The sequence below is a fragment of the Bubalus kerabau genome, chromosome 7 (assembly GCF_029407905.1).
Source record: "Bubalus kerabau isolate K-KA32 ecotype Philippines breed swamp buffalo chromosome 7, PCC_UOA_SB_1v2, whole genome shotgun sequence".
Lineage (NCBI taxonomy): Eukaryota > Metazoa > Chordata > Mammalia > Artiodactyla > Bovidae > Bubalus > Bubalus kerabau.
The window spans coordinates 29,392,752-29,407,257 of NC_073630.1; the positions used below are offsets into that span (position 1 = coordinate 29,392,752).

Genomic DNA, 14,506 nt, shown 5'->3' on the forward strand with positions numbered 1-14,506 from the left:
TTTATTCGTATCAACTTTAGCTTTTGAAAGTGTTTTTTGTCCTTGTCCACAAAAATCTGTGAAGTTTGTAGCATCTGATTACATAGAGAATCTTATGTCTTGAGTATCTATGTATCTCATATACCAAACTACTATGAGCTGTGTCATGTGGGTTTGTTTTATTTACTTTTCAACTGATGAATGATGAATTACTGATTTACTGATGACTAGTAATATGTCTGGAGAAGGAAATGGCAATCCACTCCAGGTAACTATTGCCTGGAAAATCCCATGGACAGAGGAGCCTGGTAGGCTACAGTCCATGGGGTCGCAAAGATTGGACATGACCGAGTAATATGTGACTCCCCAACAGATTGAAGGCTGCTTGAAGGAGACTATAAAAATTGAAATGCTGTCCCAGCTGCCTGGCAAACTGAAAGAATGCTCGGAGATCTGTTTCTGTCTCTTTCTGATTTCTTTTTATTAAGCCTTCTCATTCCATTTACCTAGAGGCTGCTTTAGGTTCAACTTGTTCTGTAAAGAATAAACATAGAAGAAAGAACTTGTAGAGAAATATTTAAACTCAAATATTTTTTCACCATAGTTTTTAGCTGATGAATATTTTCTATCTTGGACAGAATTTTCTGCCCACTTCCTAAGAACTTTGTCAAAATAACTTTTTGTGCCAATATAAGCCCCTGGAATGATCCACCATCCATTGCTTTGTGCTCTGGGGAACAGCTGACCTTGGTTAGAAATTAATTTATTACTTCCTCTTTCCTTTACATTTCCCACCGTCCTCCCCACCTCCTGCTCCAATAATGACACATAAAGTTAATGAGCACTAGTAATTAAGAGGGCCACTTTAGAACAAGTGAGTTGGATATTGAATGTCTTAACTTAAACTTTACTTGGAGAAAGGATTGCTGAATAATTAGAAAACGGGGTTCTAAATAAGAAGCTGCGGGTGTCTTTTCTGCCAGTAATCTGTGCAGCTTTGGCTGGATATCTTTACTTCTCTATTTTTCATTTTGTCCATCAGCTAAATAGGACTTAGAATAATTTCTCATCAAGAGTTTTTGAGTGTCCAGATGAAAGCCACAATATGGCAGCAATATAATTTCCGGTTTAGCAATGACTGGTCAGTGTGACTATTTTTACTAATTGTAAAAGACAGCATGTGTTCCTCAGCTCACTTTTATGCATTTACTTACTTAAATTAAAAAGTCACAACCTAAATCTTTCTGATGAAATAGCTTAAAATAACAAGAAGAATTTCAAATAGTTTATTTCTAATTTCTTATATCATGTTTGATTTTATCTCCAGAAAACTTTAAAGTTAAAAGTAACACCCCATTTTACAAGTAGTCAACTAAAGGAATGTTAGAAAATGTAGATAATCAAGAGGAAAAACGAATCAGAATCCATCACCACAAAGACAGAACCCTCATTAATACCTCGTGTATTAATGATCACATAGACAATATTCTTTTATAACTCCCCCCCTTTTTTTTTTCATTTTTAAATCTATTTTGAACATCTTTCTGGTGCATCCAAAGTAATTGGCACCAATGCTATGATGTACCACCCAGATCCCCTTCAGGACTAAAGACTTATTTACCCAGCTGTTGGCTGCTGGCAGACAGCCCTGAGCCCTCAGCTCTCTTTAGAAGTCTTGGATGAAGGGATTCCCCTTGCTCAAGGGCATGCCCCTTGCCCAAGGGCATGCCTCATCAGCCGCTGGCTTCCAGGGACTGCAAGAGGCAAGGGTGTAAAGGCCAGGCTCCCATGCCCTGACTCTGATCACTTTTGAATGGCTATTTCAGCATCAGATCTCCCTGTGGGGTAGGTCGAGGCCTTCAGCTGGGACTGCATCACAGCCCCACTTCTCTCTTCAGTCCTGCTCAACCCATCCCTTCCTTTCCAGAGACCCAGTCCCAAGAGTGCTCCCTCATCAACCTCACATGCTAATTTTTGTCCCAGGGTTTTCTTTCTGGGGAACCTGGTCTATAACAGTTGGTACTGGAAGTGGTCTGAGAAAGCAGACACCAAGGTAGAAGTTTGGAGCTGGATCACTTGCCCCCTAACTGGCAGTGAAGACCCCGTGAGAGGTGGTGGATGAAGTGTAGACAAGCCCTGGTCCAAGGAAGCAGAGCATTGTTAAGACTTTCCCTGCTGGGACTCTGGGATGGGAAACTGGTGGGAGAAAATGCAGCAGCTAGTGAGAGGTATCAGGTATTAGTAAATATGAAAGAAATAACACAAGGCCGGTGGAATTGGGTAGCTCTTGTCAAGCTCAACTGATGCTTTGGAAAAAGACAGTAAAAGGCTGAGAATGATTATTTGACAGTTAAATTGGTAAGAGTGAAAGTCAGAGGGCTTCCTTGGTTGCTGCTGATAAAGTACTCTAGTCTTCTAAAGCCAAAGGCTACAGAAAGCTAAGGACCAAGACCAGGAGTTAATCATAAAATTCACAGAGCTCTGAAGAAAGTTTAATTCTCAACAGAGGCAGATAGGCCAGGAAAGTATGGGTCCTTGGCAGAAATGGAGACCTCTGGGTTGTCAAACCAAAAATCGTGGGTCATAGGGTTCTCTGAACTCTTCAAACTAGCAGAAATAGTGTCCCCTTCACTCTTATTGGGGCTTCCCTGGTGGCTCAGATGGTAAAGCGTCTGCCTGCAATGCAGGAGACCCGGGTTCGATCCCTGGGTCCGAAAGATCCCCTGGAGAAGGAAATGGCAACCCACTCCAGTACTCTTGCCTGGAAAATGCCATGGACAGAGGAGCCTGGTAGGTAGGCTACAGCCCATGGGGTCTCAAAGAGTTGGACACAACTGAGCGACTTCCCTTTCCTTTCCTTCACTCTTATTGTTTTAAAAAATATAGTTATTTATTTGGTTGCATCAGGTCTTTGTTGTATCATGTGGAATCTTTTGTTGTGATGCATGGACTCTCTAGTTGTGGCACATGGACTTAGGAGTTGAGGCATATGGACTTAGTTGCTCCAAGGTATGTGGGATCTTTGTTCCCTGACCAGGGATTGAACTTGGGTCCCGTGCATTGCAAAGCAGATTCTTAACCACTGGACCACCAGGGAAGTCCCATCCCCTTCACTCTTGAAGAAGAGCACTGCTTCCTTGATTGACGATACTTCAGAGGCCTTTCTCCTGCAGGATTGAAGTTAACAACACCCAGAGACCTGAAGCATCATCGTCATGTAATTAACAGAATCCTGGCCTAGCTTTGACTCATCACGGGTCCATGGAACCACCCAGTTGGTCATCTCCTGCCCCAAATGTCTATCAGGAGAAGATACACTTTGTATTTGGCACAATCACTGTATTGGTTTCTTTGCCTTTGGAATAAGACCTCTCCTGGTGGGAAGGCCAAGAGGAAGCTCTGAATCATGCAGCCCACCCGCCCTACTCTGAGCCAACATAGTATATTGAAACCAAAACCCCATCCCAGCTGGTCTTTAGTAATTTAAGACCAGAGGATGCAGAGTTGGTGGGCCCCATCATCTCTTTTCAGTTCATCAATCCGGCCCCTGAGAAAACCAGGCAGGTGTTGGAGGATGACAGGGGACTGTTGCAGACTTCAACTGTGCAGTGGCCACAGCTCACTGCTGTCCCAGCTGTGCTATCTTTGCTAGAGCACGTTAACAAGGCCGCGACTACATGATACGTGGCCATTGATCTGGCACATATTTTTTTCCCATTTCTATAACGAAAGATGATCAAAACCAGTTCAAATCCATGTGGAATGGATAGCAGTTTACAATCTTGACCTAGGGCTCTGTTAACTCTCCTCTTCTCTACCTTGTGCTCATGCTTAGTCGCTCAGTCGTGTCCGACTCTTATGCAACCCTGAGGTCTGTAGGCCACCAGGCTCCTCTGTCCATGGGGATTCTCCAGGCAGGAATACTGGAGTGGGTAGCCATTCCCTCCTGGGAACCTTCCCAACCCAGGGATCCAACCCAGGTCTTCCGCATTGCAGGTGGATTCTTTACCGTCTGAGCCACCAGGGAAGCCCAAGAATACTGGAGTGGGTAGCCCATTCCTTCTCCAGAGGATCTTTCCAACCCAGGAATCAAACCGGGGTCTCGTACATCACTGTGATATGTGATCACCCAGGATACTGAGGACATGTGACCGGAGGTACAATATTTGGAGACATGAAGTCACCCTGGAGACTTCGGACGTATAACTTCAGTTGCAGCGTGTGTGAGGGGTGTCACCATGGAGACCGTGGACATGTGACCTCAGGTTCAGGTTTCTGTGTGGTCACCCGAGAGACTGTGTTCAGGGTATGCAACAGGTCTGGTAAAACGGAATCCGCTGATAAAGGCAGATTCTTTACCAGCTGAGCCACCTCAGTCCCCTCCAAAATAAAGGAAAAATTATTGTATCTTATGTCTCCCACCACAAAGAAGAAAGCATAACACCCCAGAAGCCTCTTTGGATTCTGATGAAAGTATATTCCATACCTCTGAACACTGCTCTGATTAGATGACACAAAAAGCTACATTCTTTGAGTGGAAATTTAGAAAGAGTTCTGTAGTAGGTGCAGGCCGAGGTGTGAGCGGCGCTGCCACTCAGGCCCTACTCTCCAGCAGCCCCTGTGGTTGCAGAGAAGTCACGGTGGAAGAGGACATCCTGGGGAGTTTACGGCCGGCCCCGGTGGAAGAGTCATGACCCTGAGCCCCTGGGTTGCTGGATCAGGAGCGGAGAATGTCTTCTGCGGGGGAGAACTGTGTATCTTCTGCAAATGGTTCCTGGCCTCGTGCCTGGTAGAGATGGACTGCTTGACTACAGGATGCCAACTGAGCAGGCCACCAGAACAGCTCCTCTAGTGCTGGTCCAGTCAGACACCCAGTCACACGGCCCAACGGGCCCAGCAGGCATCAGCCCATGGTGCCCACGGCACATCCAGGATCAGGCCTGAGTGAGGCTGGGAGCAGGAGCGCACTGCGCACGTGGGCTGGGTTCAGGCCACCCCACTGCTGTGTTGCGCCCTCAGCTCGCACGTGTGGCCCTCTGGGAACCCTGTGTGACCCACTGACCAAGGAGGGAAAAGCACTCTTTGGTTTATGGAAGGCCAGCCTGGTACAGGTGTGCAAACCGCAAAGGGATAGTTGCTGTACTCCCACCCTCCCCAGGGACGGCAGAAAATCATCCCCAAAGCACCCACTTTGTGTGGAAACAGAGCGGCCCTAGGTTAGAATATATACACTCAGTGCTATGTGCTCAGTCATGTCTGCCTCTTTGCAATTCCATGGGATTTTGAAAAATGGAATGGGTTGCCATTTCCTCTTCCAGGGGGATCATCCCAACCTAGAGATCAAACCCGTGTCTCCTGCATCTCCTGCCTTGATAGGCGAGTTCTATCACTGCGCCAACTGGGAAGCCCAATACAGACGCAGAGACAGTGGCAAATAACTTAACCAGCCAGTTAAGAACCTAGCAGGAAAGAAGATTAGAAGATAGGAGATGAGGCGTAAAGGCAGGTAGGTGGACATGGGAATGAGCTGCTACCCAATAAGACAACCTTCATACTGCATGTTAGTGAATGCCCATCAGAAACACCAACCATGGAAGAGGAACCCAGCAACCAAGCAGGCAGAACTGGAGCAGCTAACGCCAGCCTCCATCTGTCATCACTGTGGTGCTGGTACAATGAATGTATGAACACAGTAGCCATGTAGGCAAGGACAGAGGATGAGAGTAGAAGAGGAGTAAGCAAGCCAGAATAAGGCTCTGTGAAGAAAGGGCTGGGCAAGAAAAGGTTCCCTAGTCAACCTTTAGAGAGACCTTTAGAGAGAACTGCAATGTCTATTGAACTGAACTGAAGCTTATGAAGTGTTCTGCTATGGCCCTGGGTTAGGATGAGGGATCCCTACACAATCTCACCAACCAAGGACCATAGAGCCAAGTTGTCTGTAGCAGAGACAAGTTCTGAATCCCAGAGGCAGCACAGTCTACCTCAGGCAAGTTAAACCCTCATGCCTTGGAAAGGCAGCGTTGTCTTGATGGGAAAAGACAAGTTTTTGGAATATGGATTTGCCCTCAGGACCTCAGCCACGAGCAGATCCTGAAAGCTTACAACATGTTTGATCTGCCTCTACAGGATCTCAGACATCATCACATTAGACCCAGCAACCCACTTTCTAGGTCCATGGGATCCACAGTCCTATTACCTATCGCACCAACCAGAAGTTGCCAGCCTGGCAGAACGATGGGACGAGTTGAACTCACAGCTAAAGCGTCAGCTTGGAGGTGCTTGCAAGGATGGGGGCCATCCTTGAGAATGCAGTGCTCAACTTTAAATCAACCGCCTTAGATGATGACTGTCTCCACTGGCAGAATAAATGAACCTAGGAACCAAGGGCTGGGAGTAGGGGTGGTCCTGCTACCATCACTTCTGGTTACAGCCTGGGGACTTTGTGTTTTTGTCCTCTCAGCTCTGAGCTCTTCAGGTATAGAGATCCTGGTTCCCCAAAGAGGAAGCCTTCTGGTCAGAGGACACATTGTCCTGTAGGGTAGCCAATTCTGTGCGCAATGAGACCCTCCCAGACACGCTCACAAAACAGCCATAACTTCTACCCTTGAGTCAATCTCTTCCTTCTTTACTCTGCCTGGCACTTAGCACCATCTGAATTATATTGCTTATTTGTTTACTTGGATATTGTCTTTCTCTCCACCATAATGTAAATTCCAGGAGGGCAGAGATATTTATTTGTTCTCAGTTGAGTCATCAGTGTCTAGAACAGTGCTGACCACACTGAAGGCATTCAGTAAATATTTGCCAAATGAATGAATGACTCTGCAATGTAACTTTTTGGTGAGTGGGTAGTACTCAACTCTAAGTATTCATCATCATTTATTTCAGTTCAGTTCAGTCACTCAGTCGTGTCTGACTCTTTGCAACCCCATGAACCACAGCACGCCAGGCCTCCCTGTCCATCACCAACTCCCAGAGTCCACCCAAACCCATGCCCATTGAGTCAGTGATGCCATCCAACCATCTCATCCTCTGTCATCCCCTTCTCCTCCTGCCCTCAGTCTTTCCCAGCATCAGGGTCTTTTCAAATGAGTCAGCTCTTCACATCAGGTGGCCAATCATTTATTTAACCAATCACTTATTACTGGGCTGTTCATTTTCCTCACATTCTTTCTCTAATGAAATAATGGCAGGCAAAATCTTTATGCACATCATCTATTATTTCCATATGATGAAGTCCAAGCAGTACAGTTTGCTGGCACATAGGTATGACTTTTAGTTTTCCAGGCTTTTGATATGCGATACCTCATGGATTTGTTTGAAAAGTATTACTTATGCATGCAATTCAGATTTAGCACTCTTGTCCAACAGACTGTCTTGACTCCACATAAAACCATATTCTGACCTGGCTCCCTTCAACATTTTATAGAAGAAATCCAACCATATTCAGAATGCTAAAATTTCTTTTTCATTGCCTTGGCTGAAGACTGCATAGGGGTCTCTAACCCTAATTCTGACTCAGCCCTACAGCTACACTTCATAAATCCCAAGCAGACATTTCAGCTCTCCGTTTCATCTCAGGCTGCTCTCTTGGCTAGGGGACCTTTTTTTGCCCCAGCCTTCTTCTCCTAGAGCCACCTCCTTGCCTACTCATTTCCCTTCCTCCTTCATGCATTTTCTCCCCCCACCTCCCAGAGTTAAATTCCTCCCTCACTTTACAAGCAGAGAACTGCCTACTGGGGCCTCCTGTAGAGATGCAGGAGTTTATTTTTAGCTTATACCGCCTTCTCTAAGTTGCAAGTTTGTGTCTCTTCCTAGAGAGAAATTCTCAGACTCTAATGCATAAAAGAAAACACTCCTTGTTTTTTTTATCCTTAAGTTACTCCCTCAGAACATGGAGGGCCGAATTCTAACCTTCTATTTGTATTATGCAATTGACTTGGAGTTAGTCCTGCGTTACCTATTTGATGAATGTGTTGCTCCCCTTGAGCTTCCTCCAGAAGTCCTCTGTTCCTCCCCTCCTCCCATGGTTTCTTTGTCTCCCTCCTTTTTGTCTCAGGTTCTAAGCTTCAGAGGCCAAAAGAGTTGGTTCAGGGTCCCATTTCCATTGCTTACTGTGTGAATTTAAACATGAAACTTTACTTTTCTGGGTCATCGTTTCCTCATCTGTAGAATACCACCAGCTGCTATGAAGAAAAAAATGAAGTAAGACATAAATTAGTACAGTGGCCTGAGGAAATGTTAACAGTTCTTACTTCACGCTTCCATTTGGCACGTCTGCTCTTTAAATGGCTTCTTGGAAGGGCATGCCTTGTCTCACTTCTCTTTGTCCTTTCCATTTCTTAGTTTCCCTAATTTTGTCCTCCTTCACCTTCCTATGGAGGAACCTCAAATACGGTTACGTCTTCTGAAATTTGCCCACCCTGTCTTCACTTCTCAATAAGCTATGTTCTTCCTCCTATCTTTTTGCTACACTTTTTCTTGTTTATCTTCAGGTTTCAGAAATGTTTTCCTTTGCTTTTCCTTCTACCACAGCCTGAACTATATCTCTGTTATCTTTCTCTATTGTTTAAAATTCCTGCACCCACCTCCTTCTTCTCTTTCAGTGGCTGATGACTTCCCTCCATGCCTTTGGGCACTTGTGCTATGTCTTCTCTTCTTCTTACTTGTCTTTCACATCTGCCTTGGTGACACTATTCTCTAATGCCTACACTTTCCCTTTATCTTTGTAGAGATCATATCTAATTCCCATGATTCCAGTAGCATTCATTCACTCATTCATTCACTCATTCATTCATTGAGTGAATATTATTGCTGCTGCTACTGCTAAGTCGCTTCAGTTGTATCTGACTCTGTACGACCCCATGGACTGCAGCCCACCAGGCTCCTCCGTCCATGGGATTTTCTAGGCAAGAATACTGGAGTGGGTTGCCAGTGCCTTCTCCGAATATTATTGAGAGCCTACTAACTTTAAGGTGCTAGGTTGGGTCTTTGGGAGACAGAAATTAAAGACACAGTCCCTGCCTTTAAAGAGCTCAAAATCTAGTGGGGAAAGAGGTGAATAAACTAATCCTATTAGAGGGATAGGTCTATGAAGGGGGCAACGCAGGGTGAACTGAGGGGGCAATTAGTGGAAATTGAGGTGGAAGGAAGAGGTATAGAGGAAAGCATTCCACAGTTGTTGACATCATAGTTGTTTTGAAGCATGAATAGGAATAAGTCAGGAGAAGTGGGATGTGAGGTAAGGGGTCAATATTTGCCTTTGCATCGAGTCAAATCCTGCACTGCTGAGTCACTTGAGTACTCAGTGCGATCAGATGATTCTCAGCGCATAGCTACAGGATGTCTTTTCTTTGACTGCATTCCTCATCGACTATAGCCTTTCTTGGCCAATGAATCAAAAGAACTTCTGGTTTGGTGATCCTATGTTCTTTATTGATAGAGCCCTATTTCATATTTATCTCTCCCTTTCTTCATACCAAATCTAAATGAGCATATAAATTTGTAACCTACTGTTACATTCATGAAGACAATAAAAATGTTTGCATTGGTCTGCTAACTAGAATTATCACACAGTTTGGGCATTTTTCTTCTAATATATTTTGTAAACTTTGTGTAACAGTTCTCCCTTCTAGTAGTTTTCATTAATTGTAAATACATATGCCCCATGGGCTTATTCAGACGAATTGATAATCAGGCTCCCATCTTCTGGTCTCATAGTGAAAGTTTCATAAGTTTCTTAATGCAACTGTGTTCAGAGGGGTCCTGGCTTCACAGGATCCAAATGTTATTGTTCCCATGGACTCCTTCCTCCTCACTCCTCCTCACTCTTCTCCTCCTGCTTCTCTTGCCCTCTCTTATCATAGCACAACAGAAACTTGGAGCTCAGTGAACAACAGGCAGATCCAGAGCACACAGCTCTGAGATGGGCTGAGGGGAGCAACGTGGCCACTGCGGCCAGATAGGCCCTGGATATAGAGCCAGCCGAAGGCAGCCTGAGGAATTCTAGTGACAGGGCAGAGCGTGTTCAGAGGATAGTGATGGGTCATGGTGAGCCATCCAGGCAGGTGGGTAATCTGCCTGGAATTTTTATTGTCTTTGCATTGAAATTACACATTAATTGAGGAAGATATGAAATATTTTTACTGTTAAGTCAGCAGCCACAAATGTAGTATATATTTCCATTTATTCAATCTTCTTATGTCTTTTAATAGAATGTTAATATTTTTCCATAACAATGTCTTGTACATTCACTGTAAAGTTGACTCCCAGACGCACTGCAGTTTTGCCACTATTGTGAATGATACTTTATTTGGGTGTTGCTGGAAGAGAACGCTATGGATTTTTGTGTTAATCCATGTGATTTTGTGTTAAGGCAAGTTTGCTAACCTCTCACTAATTTTAATACTTTGTTGGATTTTCTACATAGATGATTCTGTTGTCAGCAAAGAAGGATGATTTAATATATTGTATTCCAATGCTTGTTTGTATCGGTCATCAATTGCCGCAAACAAATTGTCCCAACGTGGCAGTTAAAGACAACAGATATTTAGTATCATACAATATCTGAGGTCAGTGATCAAGGAATCTGGTCTGGTATTGAAAATCACACAGCATTACTTCATTTTATTCTATTTGTTAGAAGCAATTCACTAAGTCCAGCCCAAGATCAAGGGGAGAGAAATTAGGTTCCACTTTTAGAAAATACTGTTAGAATTTATGGACATATTTAAATCACCACATCTTACAATCTTTTCTCTTTTTGTCTTCTATTTAGAAATTTTTATTGTTGAGGCCATCCAATAACAGGTTAAATAGAATCAGAGATCATAATAACTTTATTTTGTTCAAGACCTTAAAGGAACTGATAGCTTGTGAGGTTTCTTCATCCACTACCATGTTGACCTTAGTTTTTTGGTATAAAGTCTATCAGATTAAAAGAGTTCCTTTCTCTTCCTGACTACTGAAACTATTATTATTTGAGCATAACTAAATACTAAACTTCATGAAATACCTTTTGCATTCATAGGTTTTCTTTTCTTCCCTTTTCTTCTGTTTTCTCTTTTAAGATAGGTTTTTTGATAGTAAACCATTCTTGCATTCCTGGGATAAACTGCAGTAGGGTTGTGTTTTTTAACACAAAATTAGATTCACTTAGAAAGTAATTTATATAGGATTTTCCCCTATATGTTCATAGGTTAAATAGATCTGTACATTTTTCCTGTGCTATCCATACTGGTTTCAGACTCAAGGTTTCATTAGTTCCTAAAATGAGTTGGGCAGGTTTCCTCCTTTCTCTGCTCTTCCCCTTGGAAGTCTTGCAGCATGCCTCCGCGGGAGGCTGGCCTTTTCCTTTCCATGCACCCGTTTATCTGCATTGACTGGTCTACTTGCTCCTCTGGCCCCTGACTTACTGCCTCACTTCCAGTTCATGGTTTGCACCTTCTTTCCTGGCTCTGTGTTGCTTATACAGGCACAGCTCAAAGATACTGTAGGTTGGGTTCCAGACCACTGAAATAAAGCAAATATTGCAATAAAGTGAGTCACATCAATTTTTTTGGTTTCCAGGTGCCTAAAAAAGTTACATTTTCACTATACTGTTGTCTATTAAGTGTACAATGGCATTGTCTAAAAAAATGTACATGCTTTAATTAAAAAATGTTTTACTGTTAAAAGTGCAAACTATCATCTGACAACACAAGGTTGCCACAAACCTGCAATTCATTAAAAAAAAGAAAAACCCTGAGATCTTTGCAAAGTGCAATAAATCGAAGTACAATAAAACAAAATATGCTTGTATACAGCAGGGGTCTAAATTTATACTATTTGGGTCAGATGTGTAATTAAAAGTGAAAGTGAAGTCGCTCAGTCATGTCTGACCCTTTGCCTACCAGGCTCCTCCGTCCGTAGGATTCTCCAGGCAAGAGTACTGGAGTGGGTTGCCGTTTCCTTCTCCAGGAGATCCTCCCAACCCAGGGATCGAACCCAGGTCTCCCACATTGCAGGCAGACGCTTTACCATCTGAGCCACCAGGGAAGCTAATGGTAATTAATGGTAACTGCTTTATTCTGCATAGATGACTCAGGCTTCCTCATGAACCCTTCACTGTCAATGATGGAGGCAGGGGAAGTGATATGAAGCCATGTGGTGTGCTAAAATTTGCCAAATATCAAAGAGTATCTTTATATTTTACTGTTTAATATAATAACCTCACTGTGAAGAAATATTCTCCCTCTCCCTTTTAGGTTCCAAGATGGCTTCTTGGATCCAAGGGAAACTGACTTGTGTTCATGGTGATGAGGGGAAAGGAGGCTGGTAGCTTATCTGCATGGCATTTACTCAACAGTGGACATAGCTAAAGAGGCATCAGAGACCAGAGAACAGCAGACACACCTGAGCTGACACCAGGCAGCTCCTCTAGTCACTCGAAGACACACAACATACCCAGGTGCTTTCTTAGAGAAGTACACTGGGGGTTGGGGAATTTTGAAAAGAAGACAAATGGTCCCGGTAGGAAGTTTGGACATTGAACTTGACTAAATATTTATCCAAAAGAAAATAAACTAGAATGAATTCCTTTTTAAAACTGAGAGACATTGCACTTACTTTAATTAGGAGATTTAAGTGTTTGTTTTCCTTACTACCCAGTGGTATGTGGCTTGAAAACAAGATCAGTTATAGAAACATAAAGAATGGTCCAATTTTTACACATCTCATTATACTGGATAAAAATCTTATATATGAACCAACAGATCTTGGCTTCCTTATCTTGGAATCTCATCCACCAACAGACTTTATGTCACCCGGTCCCCCCTCATCCTATCCCTTCCTGGCTCTGCCAGAGAGGAGACAGGTATCGGATAGAAAACTATGGATGAGTTCTGGCCGCCCTGCTAGCTGGCTGTGTGACTGCTCTGCCTCTTAATTTTCTGATCCATAAAATGGGAAGATTAAGGTAAATGAAGCTTAAAGTCTTTCCAGCTTTATGGATTTTCTTTTTTTCTTTTCACAATCTTTCCTGCATCCTAGCACCTTCTTCTTCTCACCAGAGTGTATGTAAACTGAAGGGAAGGTCAGACTTTCCAGATCATTTTTTCCACTTTATCTGGCCCTTTCACTGATTTCTCTGCTGAGTTGACTTAGGCAGCGGTCCTGCTGACTGCAGAGTGGCCACAGCGGTTAGAGCTGGTTCAAGTCTGTAACTGTTCCTTGTGGCCTCCTGCTCCTCTCACCTGCCTGTCCTTCCCACTTTCTTGTGAAAAATCCTATTGGCATTTCATACCCTTCAAGTTCTACATCATACAGCCTGTGTGACTCTAAATGCTGGTTTTAAAAATCAAAAGCACCAAAGCAGAGAGTCTGTTTGGATCAGGAAGGCAAGAGTACACTTTCTGATAACACTGTTTCCCCAACAAAACATAAATCTGAACAAATGGATCTACTGAATCACTGGTGCTGGGGTGCACTCTTTTTCTCTCTTTTGGCGCCTGGTAGGGTTATTTCCCATCTTCCAAAGCCGGAGCCCTAATGAGCTCCAGGGGGACAGAAGTCTGTCAATCACAGGGTACTTTTCAAGTATAGTCATCTCAGCCGCATCAGAGAACCACAAGGCATGAAATAATTAGAAAGCCCAAAGTAACTGCTCTGTTTTACAAGAGCAAAATCCGTATGTGGATCATTTACATAAACCTGTCACTTCCCATTACAGTTCTAATGTAGGCTGGGCAGTAATCGCAGGCCTGCTGTCAGGGGAGGGGAGGTCAAGGTAGGCTGGGCCTCCATATTGGAAGCGCAAGGTACGCATGTGCTATGCCAGCCGCCGCCCCCGCCTTCACCGACTACTGATTTAAAGTATCTTTTCTTTCCATTAAAGAAGAACTATTCCTGCTGCTATGGCAGCAGACCCATGCTTAAGAGAGAGAGAAAAAAAAAAAGCTTTTGCATCAAGCTATTGTTAGGGGAGAATTCACTTTGAGGAGCATTTCAAAGCTGATCCGATTGGGGAAAGAATCATGTTAAATATTTGCTATGAAATATTTATAAGAAGAGCACAAGAGCAATTGACAAAGTTGCCTGGAAAAAGAAGCATTTCTCCTCATTTGAAAATTTGGGGAGTGGGGGTGGGGGGTTTAAATGTCCTAGGGAGAATTTATATAAGTACAGATACGTGTGTGATGTTTGTTCACAAACGTGTGCGTGCACGCATGCACACTTGCACACATGGTTGAACGGATTGATAGGATTTAGGTCAATCTGCATCTGAATGCGGTTTCCCAAATACGGCAGCAATAAGAGGTCACTGAAGACTCTGTGATAATTGTGTTTGAAGAGGCACTGTACTGATGCCCACAAAACGAGATGCCCTGGACTCAGCCTGGCGGCCACAAGGTACAGCAGCAGCTATCTTATAGGTGCTCCCCTCCTGTCCACACCCAGGAAAGGGACTCTTGAGGAGGAAGATTCCCCAAGCCTGACCCTTCATCCTATCAGCATAATACTAACAGTGCATTGAAAAGGGAAAAAAACG

At 43.7% G+C, this 14,506-nt stretch overlaps 1 long non-coding RNA gene across 1 annotated transcript in view; it reads left to right on the forward strand.

Annotated features, from left to right (window-relative positions):
- Positions 1-12,497, forward strand: part of LOC129657591 (uncharacterized) — a 47,121-nt gene extending 34,624 nt beyond the window's left edge. The window contains exon 4 of the long non-coding RNA XR_008716866.1: positions 12,225-12,497. This is a non-coding gene — a long non-coding RNA (uncharacterized LOC129657591). The remainder of the gene's footprint in view (positions 1-12,224) is intronic.
- Positions 12,498-14,506: the final 2,009 nt, after the last annotated feature.